The following is a 23,861-nucleotide window of genomic DNA, read 5'->3' on the forward strand; positions in this document are numbered from 1 at the left end:
CATGAGATGAGACAAGTGTGTACTCTCAGGAAACTAAAACAGGGGTCTAACCCCACCACTTCCTTTCTGATTGGTCTCTTAGAGGCTTATGATGCCAGTAGGGCTGGTAACCCAGACCCTTCTAATCCAGAAGGAAGTTTGCCCTCCTTACAGGGTCCCTTTGATATCCATCCCCTCCATGAGGCAGATGATGCTGAGGAGGAGGATGAGTTGTCTGGGGATGAGGCAGATAAGGGACAGGTAGAGGTCAGTAGACTAACCCGGACCAACTTAAGCAGACATGAGAGGGACTCTAGGGGAGCCCTGGGGCCACTCTCAGGTCAGCTTAACATTGGGAATGGACGAGTTAGGTCTCTATCTAGAGGCTCTAACAGATCCCTTCATACCAATGGCTCTCAACGTTCCTCTCAAAGGGGAATGACATCTCCCCAGAGGAGAGTGTATGAGGCAAAGGAAAAGGCAGCCAATCTGAGGATTGAAAGGGAAGAACTTGCCCTGGCCAAAGAAAGGCTTGCCTTTGCTAGAGAGCAACAATTGAGTGGGGCAGTCCCCACTGGTGGCAGCAATAATCCTAGCAATAGGGAAAGGAGTTTTGATAAAAAGCACCTGAATAAGATAGTGCCCCCCTTTAAAGAAGGGGATGACATCCACAAATGGATTACTGCTTTGGAGAGAGCCTGCACTGTGCAGGGTGTTCCCCAAAGTCAGTGGGCAGCTATCTTGTGGCTCTCCTTTGATGGTAAAGGTAGAGATAAGCTCCTCACCACAAGGGTGGAGGATGCTAACAATTACCAAATCTTGAAGAATACACTGGTTGATGGGTTTGGTTTAACCACTGAACAATACAGGATGCTGTTCAGAGACACCCAGAAAACTCAGTCTCAAGATTGGACTGACTTTGTTGATTGTGCCACTAAGGCTTTTGAAGGCTGGCTACTGGGTAGTAAGGTTACTGATTTTAAAGGATTGTATAATCTAATTATGAGGGAGCAAATCTTAAATAATTGTCAGAACCAGTTATTACATCAGCACCTGGTAGACTCTGATCTGACCTCTCCACAGGAATTGGGTAAGAGGGCAGACAAATGGGTCAGAACCAGGGTTAGGCCTAAAAACCAGGGTGGTGACCAGAAAAAGGAATCAACCAAGCCTCAAGAGAAGGGTGGGGATAAATCCTCAGAGAAGACTTCCCAAGGGCCCCAAAACTCCAACAAGGGTGGTGGGTCCCAGAACACTCCTTCAGAACAAAAGAAACCTTATTGCCATACCTGTAAACAGGTGGGTCATTACAAAAGTGATGTCAGTTGCCCTAAAAATGGTAATAAGGGAAACATACCCCCAGGTAATACTCCTAAACCTCCTGTTACCACTAGTGGTAATCCCCCAGGTGGTGGGAGTGCCCCCAAGAATGTGGTGGGCATTACTTTGGGCAATCAGGAGGACTATGGCCTAGCCAGGTTCCCTGACCACACTCTTGTCTGTGAGACTGGCATGGGGTTTGCCAACTTCACTACTGGACCCCACATTTTGGGAAAGTATAGACAAGAAGTTTTAGTGAATGGTCGGAAAGTTGAGGCATTCAGAGACACAGGGGCCAGCCTCACCATGGTGAGTGACCATCTGGTCCCCTCTGCTCAACTGACCCCTGGTTTTACTTATCAGGTGACAGACATTCATGGAGTGAAGAGAAGGCATCCCATGGCAGTAGTCAAGCTCAGTTGGGGTAATGTCACAGGGCCCATGAGAGTGGCAGTGACAGATAACCTACCTGTAGATTGCTTACTGGGGAATGACCTGGAACTCTCAGCATGGGCTGAGGTGGAGCAAGAAACTCACTCCAGAATGATAGGCCTATCCAGACAGGTTAGTGGGGCAGTAATAGATACAGCCCCAGTCCAAGCACCATTCCTCCCTGAAAAGGTTGGAAGGGCAGTGGTAGCCACTGCCCAGGCTCAGACAGACTTTCCAGAACAGGATAGGAGGGCTGTGACAGTCACAGCCCAAACACAGACTGAGTGCCCTCCTGAAAAGGTTGAAATGGTCTCAGCCTCTACTCAAACAGATAGTGAGGTTGTGAAGCCTGAAACAATGGATCACTCCACTCAAACAGAGAGCATTGAGGAGGAAGAAGAGTCTTCCCCCTCCCAGACACTAGGTGAGAGCCAGCCTCCTCAGGGAACTGACTCTACCCCTGTTGAAGGAACTGCCCCAGAGGTAGTCAGGCCTAGCCTGGCAGAGCCCCTGATGGCAGTGGACCCTTCCCAGGTGGGACCCAGTCTGGAGCAGGTAACCTGCACCTCTCTACCCTGCCTCAGTCAGCCCAGGGCTGTGGAGGTCAGGGAGGCCAGTGGTGGACCCAAAAGGGCCCCCTGTCCAAAAGAACCCCTTAATCAACAGATTAGGATCACTGAAGCTGGTAAACCTAGCCAAGTGAAAATAGAACAGACTCCTGAGGGATCCCCCTTAAAAGTAGTTAGGGAACTCCCACAGCTGGACACTGGTGGGCACAGCCAAACATGGGGCCTAAAAACCCCAGACCTGACCTGTACCTCCAGTAAGCCAAACAGAGGGACTCAGCCTCCAGCTTTAGGTAGCCAGAGGCTGACCCTGAGAGCTCAGTGCATCTCAGCTAAAGAAAGAAAGGCACACATGATGGATGGTGATTGGAGGAAGTTGAGCCCAAAGGTAGAGGAGCCTCACTTCAGTACTCCAACCCAGCATCAGCCTTCTTCTTTCCCAAGACACACCAGAAACAGAGATTCCCTATGGTGGAGACCCTCAGATACCCTTAGGGTGAGGGGTTGCCTAGTGGACCATGACACAGGGGGAAACCAAGCCAGAGCTGGTCCTTCCTTATATGGCCACTTAGGTAATAGAGGCTTACCTGGGCAAGGATAGCCTTATCTCCTTTCGTTTGGGGGGGGGTTGTGTAGGAAGGTACATCCTGACTATGGTTGCCCCCAACTTTTTGCCCTGTGTTTTAGCTGGTTTTGGACATAGTCGACCTGGGACCCTGCCAATCAGGACCCCAGGCCTACTGCTCTCTCTTTAAAATGGATTCCATGTACCCTAGGTACATTTCCAATTGGTACTGGGCCACCTTATCAGACCCTGTAACTCAGGGCATAGGTGTACCCAGGGCTGCCAGGGGCTGCAGCATGTATTATGCCACCCCTGGCTGGCCTCCTAAATTTGACACAACTGGCTGCATGACAGCTGGGGCAAAGTCGTGTAATCACCCTTTGCTGTAGGTGTAGTATACCTATACCTAACCCTAAAATGGACACACAGATTCCTATCAGTCACTCCTATGGCAGGCCTTGACAATCCTGAAGGCAGAGTGCTTGGAATCGTGTGAGATGGTGCTCTGGCATGAGCTGAGCCTGTCTGCAGCTTGCGGAACCAAGTCCTAATAGCTGTTCCATGATATCGCATACCATATACTCTTAAGTGCATTATAATCCTCGCGGTTAAATGCTAACTTTGGTATTGCTTTATCAAAACATGTCGAGTAAGGTGTCATACGAATTGGAATACTAACCCCTCGCCAATTCTGGCGACGGGGTTAGCATTCCACCCTTCTAGAGGGACACGACATGTATGTAACTGTGAACCCCGGTTAAAGTTAACTGAAGCCTCAGCTCCACAAAATGGATGCTGCCACCACAGACACGAGTCTGACCCCCTGCAGCTGGGAGTCCTTCCAGCGAGGGGAGCCTGGACAAAGGGTTTCCTGTCAGGGGCGGTGCTAGCACCGTCCCAGACATGGTTTTGTGTATCCTGGGTAGGCAGGGCTTTACAGGAAGGTGACTGCTGAGTGGCACCCCGGTGCTCACTACGCATAGGCCGGTCTGAACCAGTTCCAGGGGCACACCAGCCCCTGGCCTGGGGAAGTCCGGCATGGCTGAGGGGTGTAACCACCCCCCACCTAGTCCCACCCATAGGCAGGACCTAGTCACCGGGTCAGCCCCTTTTTTTTAGTATAAAGATGGGAGCGGGCCCCCTGTTAAGATCAGATCATCTTTGGAATCAAGATACCACTTTCTTCGAAAGGACTTCACGATTTCTTCTTCAAGATTCTCCCTTGTGGCTAAGGAGTAGTCACCCTGCATCCGCGGGCACCATCCTAAAGAACACTGCGGTCTGCTGCAAGTCCTTCATCACGAATCCGACGACCCAGCTCGACGAGACCCGGCTTCCCTGGCACCTCTGACCTCTACTCACCTCTACAGCCAAGCTGAGAACCGTGAGTGCGACGAGACCTCAAGGGACCGACGATCGCCAAGACTGCACGACATCTTTACTGCAAGCCCACCGTGTCCTCCACTGGTGAGTGCTTTGGGGTCCGAGAAGCCCCGACCCTGCGCAGCTCCAGCACCCAAGATCAGCCCCCCTGCATCTCCACGATCGGCGTGGGGCCCTTCTGCTGTTTGCTGTGCACCGCGTTGTTTGGCTACTAGCCGGCTGGCTTGTGGCCTTCTGAACGACGCCCAACGACTTCACGACTGCTGGTCTGGTTGCTCCAGGCTGGCCCTTGCTTCCTTGTTCAAGAGAGGCACCCCGGACCCTCCTGGTCCACTCCAGACGCCATTTTAGGTCCACCGCGTGGGCTTGAATTTGCCAAGGCTTTGTTGCCCAATCCTGGGTCCAGCGACGCCGACAGCTTCCATCTTCGTGGGACAGCTCGATCCTCCATCCTGGTCGCCGACAACGCCTCCTGGTCCGTGAGATCTTCGAGTCAAGCGTCACCCACTCACCTTGTCGAGGTGGCTACCATCCGGTGCCCTCCTGGTGCCCACTGACTACTGGCTAGTAGTCTCGAACTTGGTCCCCTCTGCTTTCAGGTGTCATCTATCTTCGAGATCCAGGCTTGGATCCAACTGAACTTTCTTCACTGGTCACCGGCCAGCATCTTTTCTTCCGGCTCCTGGTCCGTCTACGAGGATTCCCGACGTCTTTTCAGACCTATGCAGCTGCAGCCCCTGGGCTAGGTAACTTCGGCATTTCGGTGCCCCAGCATAGCCTCACTATCCAAGGGTCAGAATCTACTTTCGTTTTCTCCCTACCAGGTCGGGTTCGCCCGAGAACACTAACTTTCTAATTCCTAGCTACCATAGACTTTTGTCCCGCATCTCGCGTGAGAGTGCACACACTGCACCCGAGTCCCCTAGGCCTCCTAGAAGTAATCTAACGATTCCCTAGTCAAGTCCTAGCGATTCCAAAAGCTATTAGTACTGTACTTACCTGCTAGGAATTTCGCATTCCACTTTCAGAGTATATGGTTTTCCGTGCCCCTCGGGCATTTGTATATACTGTGCTAACTTAAGTATTTTTGTAAGAGTTTTGGTTTGTGCTTAGTACCCTGTCCTCATAAAGAGTACAGGGCTGTTGTGATCTTTAAATAAATAACTGTTTATTTTCATAACACTTGTGTGGTGTCCTTTCACTTGGTATTCAAGGGGTATATGTGTGGTAAACAGCTGGCTTAACACGCCCTCTCGAGTCTTTAGCCTTAGACTGCTCGTATCCACGCTACTAGGATAGCTGGTCTATAAGGTTGACTTACAACCAATCATCAATAAGGGTTGCTGGACTGATACATAGTGTTCACTAGAATAGTGAGCACTGCATATCAGGCCACCTTCTCACACATGCCTCAAGTGGCAGCAGAGCACTGGCTGGCTCATCCGATCCCAATAGACGGCGCATTATGCGCCCCGTCTCAAGGTAGAGACAAGACACCTACAACGGTGATGAGCCCGGTAAATGCTTGGACTCAGCTGTCCAGTATGCTACGGTCTGACATGCTCTATTCGCCATTGATGCCCCTTGTCTACCATCCGGGTATGCCCCTGTTGCAGGAGGCAGGCTTGCGCAAATTGATTAAGCGCATACACGTTACGACATGGGGTGACCTGTATCATGATGGAATGTTCTGATCGATTGAACACTTGTATGAAGGCGTACACCCGTCCCCACTTGACACCTTCCTCTACATCAGACTACGCCAGGGACTGAGGGCGCTCACGCCTGACTTCCCCCAGGAGCCCCAGACCCTTGCACCTCTACAGCGCATCCTCCAGAATGATACCCCTAACAAACTGGTCTCAACAATGTATAACTCGGTTCACACCTTAATCGACGCACCACCACTAGCTGCCAAAGTGAGGTGGGAGCAGGAGCTGGGGGTACCTCTCACAGACCACCATTGGGAGTTCTGCCTACAGCAGACTGAGCGCATTTCATCCAGCAGCAGATTTAGGATTACACATTATAAATTCTTACACAGACTATACTACACCCTGGTACGTATGCACAGATTTCAACTCCGCAACAACACCAATTGCGACAGGTGTCATGCCCCCTGGGCTGACTTTCTACACCTGGCATGGGAGTGTGAGGGAGTGCACAACTACTGGAGTCAGGTGTTTGCAGCATTAACTAAAATGATCAACACTGACTTGGAGCCCTCTCCCATCATGGTTCTTTTGGGGCATGTGGAACCCATACAGGCAGTGCACCGGAAATTCGCCGCATTGGCCTTCCTTATGGCTAAACGGTGAGTCGTGTGCAGTGGGGTAGGGGCAGGGCCCCAAAATTCAAGGACTGGTTACACGATCTTACGTATTGCCAGAAACAGATACATACATACTCTGAATTATTAAATGTCTCTTCACGGCCAACTGATATTTGGGCTCCACTGCAATGTTACCTACTAGATGTGAGCGGCTCCACTGTCGAGGAGCTGCCCCAACCGGCACAGGCTTGAGGGTCCTCGGTGTCATTCTATTCACTGTGCATGTGTGGTCTGGGCCACAGTGAGATGGCGTTTTTCGTGCCTATATTATTAGCCGACCATTGGACTGCGCCTGGAGGGTAATGCTGGCTTGTCAAATTGTATAACACTGCTATTTTTTGCCTTGATGTAACTTCAATGATGTGGTTTCTGTTTTGATATGTTGCCCTACCTAATATTTTACTGGAGGAACTGTTACCTTTGTATATGTAATATTACCGCATAGGCTTGGGGATGCTGAACGGGCGGGGAGTGGGTCCACGACAAGACCTCCTGCTTATTATCCATTGATGATGGCATAACACTGACTCTGTTTCTTTCTCTGGATGTGTGGATGCACTGATATCTATCAGCTGGACTGTGTACACATAGTTGCACCTTTTGATGTTTTCATGTTCCACATTCAACGTCAAGTCTCACGGGGGGGGGGGGATAGTAAGGGGAATATAAGACGTTAAACCAGAAAACACAAGTTTCGAGATATACTGTTTGAGTTGACGCGACCGGCCCAAAGTGGTTGTAGGTGGCTTGCTGTGTCATCCTGCATTGATATTACCACTCTTTATCTGCCTGATTGATACGCTGCCGGCCGGAGATGGGTTGTGTGGCTTATGAATAAAGATATTTTGAAACTTTAAAAAAAAAAACTGGAGTAAGTGCAAAATGCAAAGGTATCATGCAGCTGTGCAGTACTGGTTAACGTTAACTTGGGAAATTTATACAGAAAGTCATCTTAGATCGAATATCTGAAGCCAGCGGGATAGGAAAAGAGTACAGGAGGACCAGCAAAGTGCAAAAGCAGCATAAGGCTGGGTCATGGTTGTTATAGTTGGCTTATGCATTCTGCATGGCATTCATTTTGGGGTCCAGAGCAATTAGAAATTTCAAAGAGCAAAGGCAGCACTGGATTGTCCCAGGGTTACTCCAGATGTTGAGTATCAGCTATGCAAAAAGTTGCACAATTTTTAGGACTAAGCTCTGGGATTAGAATGTTGTTTATCTTGCTGCAGCCGCCGGGATGAACTTAACAGTCTTGACATATACAGTGGTGTTCTGCGGATTCAGACAAGTGATAACACCCTGGTGGCAGGTTCAGACTCCCAAAGGAACAAAGTCCCTGTGGAGTAAGCATTCTTGACTGTAGCAAAGCAGGCCAAATGCATCGTATGTGGATGATGGTTTCCATGCTTAAGCTGCAGAGATGACACTTTACGCCAGGGCCGGACTGGCCATATCGGGCACCGGGCATATCCCCGGTGGGCCGCTAGGGTGGGGGCCGCATTCGGGCCCCTGGGGGCAGTTTTTGCAGCATAGCTGCAAAATCGGCCCCTGTAACAAAATTGGCAGAAACGGCCCTTGCAAACAGCTCGGCCTCTCCCAGGGGGGCCAGCCGAGCTCTTTGCCAGGGCCAGTTTTGGTTACCAGTCCGGCCCTGATTTACGCCTTGAGCTGGTATCTTCCGCTATGCCAGGAGGTGCCTCCCATATGTTCCACTCCCCCAGACAAAGTGCCACAAAGCTGAATTTTAGCCACAGGTAGGTGCAGGTAATGTATTGCTGCGGATTACATGGATGATAGAAGTTGATTACGGCCCAGGCTTGTGAGTGCTGACTCAGTGCTGCCATGCCATCTAGCCTTGACTGCTTTTCGTGGTGATTATTGTGAGCTTTTTAAATGCTGACTGTAGAGATGATATGGAGGTGGAAAGTTTCACTGAATAGATCGTCTTTGCGCCTAACGTCGGGAAAAAGACTTGATAAAACAGTGACATCGAGTAGTCTAACCAGGAAGCAGCATTTTACGGCTCACAGAGCATTGCAAGATCTTAAACACATGATTGTCTACCAGCACGGAGTGGAAAATCAATCCCCTGAAGAAGGGCCGAAGGGGCCTGAAATGCATTGGGCGGTTCTCATAAAAAATATTCACTCTGTGTTGTAAAACAAGAGAATGTATTGAAGCAATTGATTTGTGAATCCAACAAATTAAATATGTACAATTCATAAGGACATTTCATATGTTTGAATTATTTATTCTTTAATCATTGTTATTTTATATGCAGGAAAAGTACTATATCAGAGTTTAAATTCAGCTCATAAAATGATATGACTTTTAATTTTAGACAACAGTGCACAGAGGCCAGGTTGAAAAACTTGAGGTGTGAATTCATTCAATTTTTCCCCATTGCCTCTTTGAGTGAGAATTTATTTTCTTTATCTTGAAGACAGCACTGGCAGCTTGTTGTGTCCCTGTAACCTTTTACATGAGGTCAGCCTTATGACCCTTGAAGTCCACTTCTTCGTCCTGGGTATAAGAAGGAGAGCAGAGCCAGTGGTTAGGGCTCTTCTCACGTCACAAACAGCAGGGCAGCAATTCTTCTGTTCCTCTTAGGTCCAGAGTGAACCCGAGTCTGTGGAGCGGAAACCTGCTAGGCAGAGATGCCACGCCGCAAAGGGACCACATTTTCCGCAATTCCTAGCACCTGGAGGCACTTGAAAATGCAGTCGCTGGCCCGCGGCCGGTGTAGCCCGAGTATATGTGGAGCGTAAATCTGCTGGGCAGGATGTTGCGGAGGGACCACATTTTCCGCAATTGCCTGCGCCTGGAGGCGCTTGAAAACACTGCCACTGGCCCGCAGCTGGTGTAGCCCGAGTCTGTGGAGCAGAAACCTGCTGGGCAGAGAAGCCGCGAGGGGACCACATTTCCAGCCATTCCTAGCACCTGGATGCGCTTGAAAACACTGTCGCCGGCCCGTGGCGCAGAATGCGCCCATGCCAAGGGCAGGCCCGCCCACGCCCATCCACGCCCGGAGGAGGCTGGGCTATGCCTCCCCTTTAACGTCCTAGCGGATGAACATGGGGAAGAGAAAGGCTACTTCACAAGACCAAGGAGCTGAGTCCGTTAACACATTAGACTCTTTCCTCTTGAAAGCTGCGGACGCGTTGTTGAAAGAGATTGATAGAGCAGAGGGAAGACTGTCTGGAGGTGAGGCGAGCTCATTACCCCTTAACATCCCTATTCCAAATGCTGATAGGCTATCCGGTGCCGGTATTGATCTACTTACATAAAATGAGGCTCCAATATTGGTCCCGATACCCTGCCTAGTGGTACGGTCGACCAAGATCCTCCTGACTCCCGTATTGAGCTGCTGGTTAAAAAGAAGAGGGGGTAGAATACAACAGGTAGGCCGCAAAGACTGTCTAAACCGATCACTGCACTGGGTGGGGGCAAGGGCTCGCCTCTGAAGATTACATGTGGCCCCGGGAAGTCTACACAACCCACAAAAGAACTGGAAAGTATCATGGCCCCATTGCTACTGCCTGTATTAAAGAGACTTATACGCATTGAGGCTCAGTTAGCAAAAATCTTTGACAGAGAGGGGAGAGGGGGAAGTGCCTGTGCTTGTGTATGCATTAGTAGGCCTGCTGAACCTGCACAGAGGGTAAACTGTGCATGCCAGTCTAACTCGCCGCCAGATCTGAGTGTCGGTCGGATACCTCATGTGCCCAAGTTATTGGAGGGAGACCTGCAAGTGTGGGAAGGGGGCATTGTAATGATAATATACTTTGTATGGCTGACTCACTGGCAAGGAGTAACTTAAATACTCTCCCAACTATTGACAAACATTAACTGTGTAGTGACCCCCGCACCCTGTAGGGCTTCATCTAGAAAGACTACCGCTCACTTTGATGCACCCCTCAGAATCGACAATCCATACACTTACACAGTCCTGCAGATTCTGTTAGACCAAGACAGGCTGCCCAAGGGGAAGATCGGGGAGTGGATCAATCTCAGCATAAGTTTAACTTGAATCTCCCCCCGGCTGCATGCCCCTTTGTGAGGATTTTAGTAAACACTCCCTCATTGCATTATGGCCAGATGGAAACTACACAACAACTGATGAACAAAGCATCTCATTGGCTGACTAAATTTACTCCGCCCCACAAATGCGCTAATGTTGTCGACCACAGCATCATGGCAAGAAGAGTTCCCCGGGTGGGCAACACTCCAAAATCAATTGGGGAGGATTGTGTAGCAATCAATTTTAGAAACCATCATTTTGTGAAACACCTTCCGGATCTGATCCCCAATTCTTCTGTGGCATCTACACAAATTTATGCTTTACCATTGGATTTTTTTATAGACCGCTGGGCATTAATCCTCTGGACAGGAGGATAAATAGTATTCCTGGCCCCCCTGTCCCTCCTCATCCGCATGGCCCTATAGCCCTCCCTAATGGAGGGAATGTTGTTACACATATATCACTGGCAAATAAATTTGCGCCCCTTGAGGGCCTGGAAGCATGCAATTGACATAAGGAGAGTGGTGAGACTCAACATTCGCAGGGCCAACAGGAGCTAGCCTCTTCAACAGGCAATCAGTCTCAGGCCCAGGGAATCAATATCATTAATGTATTAGCCTGGAATATAGCGGGCTTAGGTCTAATAGGTAAAACAAAGACTGGTCTAGGATTATCAATTGTTATGACCTAGGGTGCCTTCAAGATACATGGGAAGTTGGTGCGGTGTATATTGATGGGTTCCATACAATTTATACCATTGCTTTTCCTTCCCGGTCAGGCAGAGCTTAAGGGGGCTTACTAACTTTGATAAGAAACACCTTGGCGTAAGGATACTCCAGTTAGATGTCCAGTCCTCTTATTACCATCTCATAATGTGTAGTGGTTTGGTGTAGAGCATGGGTACTCACAAACATAATCCCAGGGCCAAAAGGTGTGGTCTGCAATGTGCCCGAGGGCCACATTGATGCCAGATGAGTGCGGTCGGGCTGGGGGTGTGTGAGGCATATACATCTAGTTGCTGAAATGCACAATGTGATGTCAAAAAACCAAGGATTAATCCCCAGCTACCCCACTTTACCATATTGTGTGATCCTGGACAATAGTTTAATTTCACTTTCCCTCCTTTCTCTTCATTATAACATATATGAGGATCTCGAAATACAGGACTTCAGGATGCGCGCTATACGAAACCTTCCCCTGTGTTTGATTTAATAAGCTATAATGTTTTACTTGTAGAATAGGAACCCAAGTCACCCAAAGAGTGCACATAACAACTAACTTGCCTCTTTAGTTCACTATTGCCTTTGTTGTCAGGCTGAGGTGAAGAATTAATGTTTCTAAATTATTGTTCGCAAAGCATCACTTTTAAAATAATACTTCTCAATGCACTGATATAATCTGATGTACTAAAGAGAAAATAATTTGCACATTAATTAAATACACTTTTTGAATTTAAGAGAATTTATCATATTTTTACACAATTGCTGCAAGATGACTTTAAAAATGAAAGTGCTCCTAAAGTTAAGTGGTGCTGGACTCAATTGTTACTGCCTTCCTTTGACAAAAATTTACTTTGATATAAATGCTTGCCTGTTTATTCAGCATCCTTTTTTAGGTCGAGCCTAGAGCAGTGCGCATGGGCTACTCTGCAAGACTTTTAGTAAGAAGCTTCAGAAAGCTCACCACACGCTTGTGCGTGTGTTTTTTTTCTTCTCACAGGTTATTGGGATTTGATTGCGTCTTTCTAAGAAAGACAGCATGCAATTGTGCCAAGGCGGGTGCATGTCCTGCCTTTGCTCCGCCCACGGCCTATTGCTTGTGGTTACCCGCAAGGCCACATCTGTTTTCAATTTTCGAGCACAGATGCGTGCGCGATAATGGAAAACAGATGTCTCGCTGTGGTGGTCGCATCACTTGCGTTGCGTGCTTGTTTCACTCTGCAACGCAATATCTACCTCTTAAATTCACAGAAAAACTACTACTTCACCTTGCAGAATTTGCCCCGGTCGCCCCCTGTGACATCATGTCTGGGGCAGCTCAAGTCCTTTAGATCAACTGCCAGAGGAGCAGCAGCTTCTCCTTCGACGAATCCGCATGCTGTCACTCTTTCAAAGTTGTATCCCAGTATGCACCATGGCACGTGCAGACGCGTTTTCGTCACAGATCCCAGGTAATTTTCAGCAGAGCAAATGGTGCAGCCATTTCATGCCTAATTTCATAGAGTGTAATACACAGGTATACATAAAATGTGGCGTAATATATCAATTTATAAAACGGGCAACACTTTCTAAAGTAGTTTAATATTGTATATACTTTGTTGCTAAATATTAGGTATGCATGCTTTACTTCTTTTTGTACTAAGTAGCCGTATAATAATAAAACACATTTAAAATTGATAAAAGAATACACAAAGTAGTAGTACATGAGTCGTTTTTTTCAGTGTTAGCCCAATTAAGAGGAAACGCGTTTCTTTTTAAAATGGCGATGGCATCTGCACCGCTTTACTGTAGTGACTAGGACATAGTGGTATAGTCGTTTGTTAATGTCTAGAGTTACTGGATACTGATCTGCTGCTCAACCCAGCAGACTTGCCCCCACCACATTATCCTGGAAGGTTCGAAGGTATAATGTGCTCCTTTTGCACCCGCGGAGGGTCAGTACCCATAATGCTCTATTAGCCAGTCCATACATTACATTATAGACCTGTCAACTCACCCTAATTTGTGAGCATCACCCTCCTCGCTCATATTCAACCTTTCTAAACATCAAAATGACTCCTTAGACTTTAATGGGGACCGATTTAAACATCTGACTTTACCCTCATTCCAGTGTCAACAGATTGCCGGGTGTTTATTTAAGTCGCAAATGGTTGGGGGGGGGGCGGCACAAATGTGATGCTTGGATATGTTTGTATTTTCCGGTACAACTCGCATTGTTTAAAAAAAAAGAATAAGCTTTGTGTCTCCTGCAAGTTGAACGTCTCACTCTCAATACTTAGGGTCTCTGTTATATACAGGAGACCGATGACCTCTGTAAAGTCTTAATAAATTTCGCTTTTCAACAGGCTTTTCATGTCGGAAAGCCCAACATGAAAAGTCTGTGAGAAACCGACATCATAATCCCAACAGCGAAAACGCCTTCCTTAAGGGATTAACTGCCCCGTTCTGACTGGCCAACGGGCTCCTTGGGCCCCTTGGAAGCCAGCCGGAATGACCAGCTGGTTTCAATTTCAACCACCGTATTCGTAATATGGCGGTCGGAATTACACCGAAAATGTCGGTTCGGAAAGCCTTCGACCACAGGTCAGAGGTTTCCCGACAGACATCAAAATCAAGGCCTTTGTTGGATTTTAAATTACTATTAAAATAAATCCTTGAGCTATGAACTATGTTTCTAGCTCCTCCCAAGCTGAAATGATGCATTAAAAGCTGTAACCCATTGTTTCCCTATGAGAGAGCCATCCTTGCTACAGTGAAAAGCGAATTTGGAGTTTTTTCACTGCCTGAACATGTAAAACTCTAAATGTACATGTCCTAGTTTTTAAACAACATGCACCCTGAGCTAGGTGCATGCTGTTTAAAACTGCTGTGGTGGGCTGCACCATGAGTGTTGCATCCCACTTGTAGCATGTAATGTACAGGCCCTAGTTACATGTAGTACTATATACTAGGAACGTATTAGTAAATTAAACTCTTCAATTAGTTGTATGCCAATTTAACTATATTTAGAAGAGGAAGCACAATCACTTTACTACTGGTTAGAAGAAGAATAGTGCACAGAGTGTCAGGGCCAGCAAAAATGGGTACAGCAAAGAAATGCAAAAATCTGGGGTGACCTAGCAGAAAGGGCAAATCTCTAAGAAGGCTGTTAGCGGTGGCTACATAAATGAGGAATAAACGAGGAAGCAGGCAGAAAGATGAATGGTTTGTATGCAGTGCCAGAGGCTTTAAGAGATCAGGTTCCATGTTCAGGCCATGTTCAGGCAGGGTGCAGCTCTCATTCATACCAGGGGTGTGCTTTACATGCACAGGGCGACTGGGAAGGTTATGCTGGAATGTAAGAGGAGGGTGAGAGGAAGCAGAAATAACTCCATTTGCAGAGAACAGCACAAGGAGGTTAAATCACAAGTTATGTAGTAAACATAATGCAAGAGCACTGGCGAGGAATGCTAGCTTTCTTTTAGTGTAGACTAGCCACATAGGCGCCATGTGCCAGCTTGGATGAATTACAGTAACATGGGAAGGAGGAGGTGCCTGCAGGGGTTTAAATAACCAGACGATTCCATGTCACCAAAGATGCAATGTTTCAGTCCTTTATTTTATTTACAAACCTCAATGCATTCTGGGAATAGACACAAAAGACCTAAGCATGTAGAAAAAATGCCAAATTCTCTTAGTTATCCTTTCTGGACTTTGAAACATTGTTAGTTCAGGTTGACAAAGAACATGAAGAAGTAAAGTCTGGTGGTTTAACTCCTGTTGATCTCGGTGTGACTCGGACAGGCAACCACGCATGCGTGATGCCATCTAAATCAAGTCTTCCCCTATATATGAATATTATTAGAACATTTGTGTTTTTAGTTTCCTGGTTTTACAATATTTCCATAAGAAAATCTAGATTGCGAAAACATGAAATTCGATGTATTAAAAAAAGAAAGAGAGTCAATACAAATGCATCACAGAAAGATCAACTTAGTGTCTTGAAACCTGCAGATAAGGCTGGCATAAATATCATCATGTCAAGGGAAAAACATGAAGCCAAAGTGATCAAGTATTATCAGGTTAAGATTGCTGGCAACCCCAAAAGAATATGTAATAAAGAAAGTATGTTACATCCGTCGCACAAAGAGGGAATGATTTGAAGACATAAATTACATTCGCTAGTCACTCCCTTCTCTGTCGCATTGGCTTTGTATTTGAATACCTAGCGTGCCTAAAAATGCAGTAAATTCACTAGGAGACTCACAATTTGTTTCCAAGAAAATCTCCCTAAACAATAATATTTACATCTGAGAACTTTAAATAACCTACCTTCAGACCCCCAATTTGTGTATTTGAGGGTTCTGAACCATATCAGAATGATTACAGGTACATGACAAGTGTCTGTTCTATGAAATATACTATTTACAGAATAGAGGTACCTCTGTATAAAATGTTGGACTCAAATGGCGGCCAGGTCCTGAATTTTTATAAAAATACAAAAAATATGCTATTTTGCTAATTACATATATTGATGATCTGCTCATAGTATGGGATGGGCTGCAGTAAATAGTTTTTTAATATCTCAGTTTGCTCTGTTATAATGAGATGAAAGTGACCCACTCTGTTAGGAGAGAATCAGTTCCATATATTGACTATGAGACAAACACACATTCACAATAAACTGGGATTAAGCATATTGATGGTAGCCAGAATGCATGATGCAGTCTGAAAATCCTTAGTTCTCTGGGCTGATCTGCTAAGATTGAAAAGGATCAGTTTTCAAACACAAGATTGTGGTTATGATGTCGGGATCATTGCATCCATGTACTCGAGGGAGACAAGCAAATGACAGTCGAGTCTGAGAGTATAAAAACTAAGAAAAAGGCCATACAAAATACATATAGGAAAAGTTGGGTTTAAAAAGGCATACAGTGCATAAGCTTATGCCCTCATGTATATTATTATTAAATATTCGAAATTTCTATAGACACCGAAAGATCTTAAAGACGGTTTTGGACACAGAATTAAGATTGCATTTTCGAGGGACCAAATATTTATTTATTTATTTATTTTGAAAACTTTTATTTGCGTAGATGGATGCATACAAATACGGGCCTACAACCCAGAGGCCGGCCACGGAACAAACTGGAAAGCACCATTATCAATAAGAGTGTGGAGTGGTTACGCGATACTACACAATGCTGCGAGTCCGTGATGCTAACTAAGTGGAACCACTCGGCATAGGATCAGAGAAGGTTAATTTTTATAGTAAGAGAATAAAGGATCGGTTGTATAATAAGCGTCCTGGTGCACATGGCGGGGAACAAAACCAACAACATTATAATAGGGAATCCATAGATCTATCATCAGAAAGGTCCAAAGCATGCAAGTCATAGAAGCCCCTGCAATTCTTCTTCGGTAATGTCCACCCGCAACCTCATGTGCCCAAAGACAAGCAAAACATCACTCTCATAACAGTCAAACCATCAGAGAGACGGAGAAAATTGCAATCATTATACAGCCCAACCCGGAGAGTAAAGGAAAACAAAAATACTAGAAAAAAGGAAAAGGGGGACTCCACGTTACTGTACCCGCCCCACGGCGATAGTGGTGATCAACAATGCAGATAACAAACATGCTTAGGGGCGGGGCGGCTAAGTCAGGATAAGCAGAACCTAAAGTAGCGTATGATATAGGAATACCCAATCCCCCCCCCCCCCCCCCCCCCCCCCCCAGTAACTCACCCCGCGGAAATCACGCACAGTCATGGAGACCCAAGAAAAGGACACAAAAGAGCCATAGAAACGAATAACTATCTAATAGACCCCAATCCACCCGCCCCACCCTGCACCCCTGCAGAAGGCTATGGCCTACCCCCCCCCCCCCGGCAGCGTGCCTGTCGCCCTAAACATGAACCCGAAATATAGAGTGAGATAATATAGGGAAAGGGAAAGAAAGAAGGAAAAAAAAATGGAAAGCCAAGGGAGAGGAAACCATGTACCAGGGCGCACGGCCCCCACCCCCCGCCCATACCAACAATTAGTGCGGCTCAAAACGAAACTGGCAAATTTTCAGGTAGCCATACATAGTAAGGATTCGACAAAGTATCACAATTTGGGGCAGTCCATAACTACGTGCACCGAACAGCAGTCCTCCGGATTAAGAACCGGGCTCATCCCAGTCCTTTCTTAGCTATCGCCACGATGTATGTCGAAGTAGCGGGCATAAAACATAGCGATGAGAAAAGGCAGTGGAGCAGCCGCTGAATGGCCAATGGAAGCAACCCATGGGATCTCCTCCGCCGATGGTAATGCAAAAGCTGTTTACGGCAGTCATGTATACCAGTGTCAATGGCCATCAGCAAATCATCCCGCATGCGGACCAAAACATCACTACCCCCACCAGAAAGCGGGGAACAAACAGCGATCACCTCGGGCCCATCCGCGTCTCTGGGGGATGGCCCGGGAGCAATGGCGGTCACCAAATTGTCTTGTACACAAGAATCCCGGGCCAAGGTCACTTGCCAAATCTTCAGCGCTCGCAGGACGTCGCCAATCGTGGGTTCGCGCTTACAGGTGCAGGCCCCAGTACAATACAGAGGTACAGCATCGACATCCCGGGGCGCTCCACAGCACACGGCATCAGCCGCCATTTTTCGAGTTCAGCGCCGTCCCTTCGGAACCAACTCCTGGGGTGGGCTCACCAGTAGGGCCCTCGCGGGATCCACCTGAAGCACCTGAACAACACCCTCGGTGCAGAAACGGGAACCACCAAAAGAGGGGGACCCGCCGGCGCCACCGTTCCGCTGGAGCCACTCTCAGCCACCGAGCGATGAGGTTCGGGATGGCCGGGCAAGGCAACAAAAGGGGGAGCCAGCAACACGGCGTCCCTCACACACAACTTGTCGCACTTCACCTCTGGAACACCGGACGGCAGTCCCAGGCGCGTTCAGTTGCCTCCGGCCTTTTCGCACAGCGGCATCTTCCAGCCGGTCGCCATCCACCACCCGGGGCCGCCGCCGACACCGTCTCGCCGGCCACTCGCTGAAGGCAAGGCCCCGGTCTCCACCCCACAGAGGCCGCACTTCCTGGGAGGACGCCGCTGCGGATCCACTGACCGCCGGATCCACCAGGACGGGTGGTGAGTATCAGCAAACCTTCATATATAAAATGTTATCCTTTTTGGGCAGGATGGGCGGCAGGATAGATGAGTTTGAGCGGGGAGGTCGGCGGAGCCGAGCTACAGTGCGGCCATCACGATGTCGAGCTTGGCTCCTCCCCTCGAGGGACCAAATTTAAGGTAGACATTAACAGCTAACAAGTGTAACTAAATAATAAGTGAGAACTGCCTTTCCAGTAAACTAAATGCCTTCTTTAAGTGTGGAAAATTTAGCATTTTAGCATGTGCAGCCTTAGAGGGATATAAATATCGATTTGTACTAATAGAATTTGATTGATTGTGCCTTCGGGATGTCATCAATGTAACGATAAACATATGTACAAAGTTGTATATTGGCTGTATTCTCCAAGCCAATAAATCGGATGATATGAAATATGCTGCAGCAGAGCAGGTTCATAAAAACTCGTGAATGTGTGATGTGCAGTTTCCATTTTTCAGGAACTTTGTGTGAGTCTGAATATTAGAGCAGGCAAAAAAGGACAAAGTCTGAGATGAGCAGAATCCAAAGCCCTTTCAAAGTTAGATACTAAAGGAGTAGTTTCTTACCTGTAACTCCAGTTCTGTAGTAGGGGTATCTCTGTTATAGTCATAATCTAGTGAATAGTCCCGCCAATGTGCGTGGACCCCGGAGCAAACAAAAATAATCTCTTAAGCTGTCTTCATTGCAATCCTGTATAGACACTTAAGAGAGAATTAAAGACAAATAATGCAGCCTATACTTAAAAGGCTACACTGTCCAGTACTTCAACTAGAAATGCAAAGTATATTCCACCAACATAATTTTCAACAAAGTCTGCCAAGTTTCACCCATAGAGAAACTTACCCCCTTCACAAAATCCTTGGAATCATAGAGAGGAAGGGATGGACAGACAAGCCCCCCGTAGGCTGCCATTATGTGGCTTAAAAAGGGATACCGTGCCTTTAAGAAACTTTCCAGAACTTTCGGTATCCCAGAATGCACAGAACTTCCCTCCACTTTCAGTTCTTTTTGGAGGTGGATAAAGCTAGACCTGTAGCATTCATTACATTATCATTTTGTCCACCGGGGAGGAGGGCGGGCGCTTATGACTATTACAGAGATACCCCTACTACAGAACTGGAGTTACAGGTAAGAAACTACTCCTTCTGTAGGGGATCTCTGTGTATAGTCATAATCTAGTGAATAGAATGGCAAGCCCATCCCCACAACCAAACCGGCAGTGGCAGAAAATGACAACACCACTACTGTGCAAACAGATTTCGCAGCGAAGCCTGCCCAACCTGAGCATCAGCTCTGGCATCAGAGTCCAGACAGTAATGCTTCGCAAAGGTATGGACCGACTTCCATGTGGCAGCCCTGCAGATGTCTGCAATGGGGACATTACGGAGTAGCTGCTTTGCCCCTGGTGGAATGAGCCTTAGGCTTACCCCCTAAGGTCTTATTAGCTTTCTGGTAACACAGTTGTATGCAGGACACAATCCACCTAGAGATGGACTGTTTAGATGTAGCAAGACCAGTCCTGACCGACCCATAATTGATAAACAATTGGTCTGAACCACGAATATCCTTGGTCTTATCCAGATAGAATTTCAACACCCTTCTGACATCCAGGGATTGAAGAGACCTTTCCGCTGGAGTGGAAAGATTCTGAAAGAAGGTAGGTAAAGTTATAGTCTGGTTTACATGAAAATCAGAAATCACCTTAGGAAGGAACTTAGGGGGAGTACGCATCACAACCTTAGCAGCATGAAAAACAGTATAAGGTTCCTGGCAACACAATGCCTGAATTTCACTCACCTTGCGGGCCGATGTGATGGCCACGAGGAACGCCGCCTTCCATGACAGGTGCTGCAGCGAGGCCTTATGAATGGGCTCGAAAGGTTCCTTCGTCAGCCTGGACAGCACCACATTCAGTTCCCATGAAGGCGAAGGAAGCCGGACAGGAGGGAACACCTTCTTCAAACCTTCCAAGAAGTCCTTTATCACAGGGATCTGGAAGAAGGATGTCTGTGAAGGGCATTTCCTGTAGGCTGTCAGTGCAGCAAGATGCACCTTAATGGAATGGAATTTAAGGCCAGACTGCACCAAATGCAAAAGGTATGGAAGGATGACATCCTCCTTGCAGGTCGTCGGATCATAGTTCTTAGACGTGCACCAGATGCAGAATCTCTTCCACTTGTAAGCGTAAGAAGTCCTAGTGGAAGGCCTCTTAGCCTCCTTCAATATGTCCATGCAATCCTCAGGAAGATTCAAGTGGCCATATTGCACTATCTCAGGAGCCATGCCACCAAACTCAAAGACGAGAGGTTGGGGTGCACCATCTGCGCCCCGAACTTCGTGAGAAGGTCCGGCCTGCACGGTAGCCGCATGTGAGTAAGGAGAGACCGGTGAAGCAGGTCCGTGAACCACCACTGTCTGGGCCATTCCGGAGCCATGAGGATCATCCGCGCCCTGGACTGGGACAGTTTGATGAGCACTGCCGGAATCAGGGGAATGGGTGGAAAAGCGTACTGAAAGCTGTTCGACCAGTTGATCCATAACGCATTCCCCAGAGTCCCCTGCTGGTAATACCTGGATGCGAAGTCTCGGCATTTCCTGTTTTCGGAGGTGGCGAACAGATCTACGTCTGGAGTGCCCCACCTGGCGAAGACGCCTTCGAGTACTTCGTCGTTTATGACCCACCCTTGGTTTTCCTGAATGAGTCTGCTGAGGGCGTCCGCCTGAGCATTCTGCACTCCTGGCAGATGGGTGGCCGTTATTGTCAATCCTCTGGCTAGCAGCCAGTGCCAGATTGCCTGCGCTTCCTGTGACAATGTGCGCAATCTTGATCCCCCTTACTTGTTGAGATAATACATTGTGGTTGTACTGTCCGTCTGTACAAGCAGAGAGTTGGTCCGGAAGGACAGATGAAAGGCCTTCAGTGCCAAGTGAACAGCTCTGTGTTCCAGGAAATTGATGTGGTACGTTGACTCTGTCGGGGACCACAGTCCTTGGATCTGTAACTGTCCACAATGCGCTCCCCATCCGTGGAGAGAAGCATCCGTCACAATAGTCTGAGAGGGAATGTCCTTGTGGAACGGAACCCCCTTGAGGAGGTTCTCCGCCGAACACCACCATCTCAGGGACTGCTGAGCATGTAGAGACAACCGTATCCTGCCGTCCCAGGTCCTTCGTCTCTGGTCCCACTGATCCTCCAGACATTCCTACAGCGGCCTCATGTGCAGGCGTGCATGTGGAGTGAGGAAGATACAAGAGGCCATCGACCCCAGTAGAGAAGATACCGTCCTCACTGTTGTAGATAGGACAGTCGTGAGAGCCTGAGCCTTCCGAAGGATCAGTAAGCGTCTCTCCTCCGAAGGAGACACACTTGCTGACAACGTATCGATCGATGCCCCCAGGTATTGTAGGCACTGGACAGGAGTCGGGACCGGCTTGGACATGTTTATGTGCAAACCCAGCTGGCTCAACAGAGCGGCAGCCCTGTTGAAGTGCAGTTGTGCTTCCTGGTGGTGGAGTCTATTCCTTGCGTTTGACCCCCTTCCCTTGTATGTGAATGACGGTGTTCTGTGAAGGCCTCTAACCTCCCCCTCCCCGCCCCCCCCCCCCCCCCTCCCCACACCCCCAACCTGGCGTCAGTTCTGCAGCTGCGAGCGGGCAGCAGCTCCAGCTTTTATCGAAGTCGCACAGCAGGGCTTAGAGACACACCCGAGGGTGCCCCCGGAGAGGGGGGTGGGGGGTGGGGGGGGGGGGCTTGGAGCAGCCGCCCTGCTGGGGTTGCCACCTTTGCCAACGTAAAATACAGCCCATGTGTTCACATTTAAAGATCCTGCAATGACCCGGACATGATACTTTAATATAACTTTGCCTAAACCGCCTGCATCCATTGTCCCCATGCTCTTCCTGTCTTTGTTAACTTTCATGATCATTCAGGGATCGTTAAGGTATATCTAGAACACATTTGAAAGCGTTTCCTTCTTGTATTTACTGCTTGTCTGCACTGTAGTTTGTGTTCCTGCTGGGACTTTAAATACTGGCGATGCAGGGAGCAGCCGGCCCGGTGCCAATGCCAGGCGTGTCACACGGACAGGAGTAGCAGGCACGGAAAGTGTGGCAGAGACACTCGTTATTATACTGAGAAGTGATGAGGAAAGGAAAGCACCGTTTATACTGGCAACAGCCACCTCCTTCCCGCCATTGTAATTCTGACAATCCACCACACTCCACAACCAACGCGCGCTGTGGGGATGTTTTCCTACATTTTCTGTTTTCTTTTCTGTGCTAAATGATAGGGGTTCCCAATTCTTCTGAACTGCTAAGTATTTCCCAACAATGCCTGTAGACAGGCCGGTCTTTGTAAAGATGGCGCCCTGGGCGGAGAGAAATGTGGCGCCCTTGTTGATGCTAATAAATTAAATGAGGCGGCAGGGGGTCCCTTTTGTGTTCACTGGGTAGTACCTGGAGGAGCCGTGACTGACTGCAAACATTCCCGGACCTCCCCCAGCGCCCCTAAATCAAACATAGCTTAAGTGCCCCATTGATGTGTGTCAGCAGGGGTCAGAGGGTAAGGGAGGGCAAAGGAGGGGTGTTAAAAACATCCCGCCCACATGATAATAAAGGACTAAAACCACTTACGGGCAAATCAGACAGAAAGCTCTCAGGGACACCGCCAAGGCTGTAGCAGGACCACAGGAGTGCTGATGTTGGCATTACAGCTCCGTGCGCCCCTCAGAATATTGGCGCCCTGGGCCTGGGCCCAGATCGCCCACGCTAAAGGCCGGACCTGCATGTAGATTACAGGTCTCCCCAATGGTCACAGTGTAAGCACTGAGCGTGGTATAAAGCTCCCCGGTGTGTGTGGTAGGATGCGTGGCTCTGCTGTGTGCGGTAAGGTGCGTGGCTCTGCTCTGTGCGGTGAGAGGCGTGGCTCTGCTGTGTGTGGTAAGAGGCGTGGCTCTGCTGTGTGTGGTAAGGTGCGTGGCTCTGCTGTGTGCGGTAAGAGGCGTGGCTCTGCTGTGTGTGGTAAGGTGCGTGGCTCTGCTGTGATTGGTAAGAGGCGTGGCTCTGCTGTGTGTGGTAAGGTGCGTGGCTCTGCTGTGTGTGGTAAGGTGCGTGGCTCTGCTGTGTATGGTAAGAGGCGTGGCTCTGCTGTGTGTGGTAAGGTGCGTGGCTCTGCTGTGTGTGGTAAGGTGCGTGGCTCTGCTGTGTGTGGTAAGAGGCGTGGCTCTGCTGTGTGTGGTAAGAGGCGTGGCTCTGCTGTGTGTGGTAAGGTGCGTGGCTCTGCTGTGTGCGGTAAGAGGCGTGGCTCTGCTGTGTGTGGTAAGGTGCGTGGCTCTGCTGTGATTGGTAAGAGGCGTGGCTCTGCTGTGTGTGGTAAGGTGCGTGGCTCTGCTGTGTGTGGTAAGG

The 23,861-nt window shown here is 48.3% G+C and overlaps 1 protein-coding gene across 1 annotated transcript in view; it reads left to right on the forward strand.

Annotated features, from left to right (window-relative positions):
• GGT5 (gamma-glutamyltransferase 5) overlaps positions 1 to 23,861 on the forward strand; it is a 237,089-nt gene that overhangs the window by 44,155 nt on the left and 169,073 nt on the right. The window lies entirely within an intron of this gene.

The sequence above is a fragment of the Lissotriton vulgaris genome, chromosome 11 (assembly GCF_964263255.1).
Source record: "Lissotriton vulgaris chromosome 11, aLisVul1.2, whole genome shotgun sequence".
Lineage (NCBI taxonomy): Eukaryota > Metazoa > Chordata > Amphibia > Caudata > Salamandridae > Lissotriton > Lissotriton vulgaris.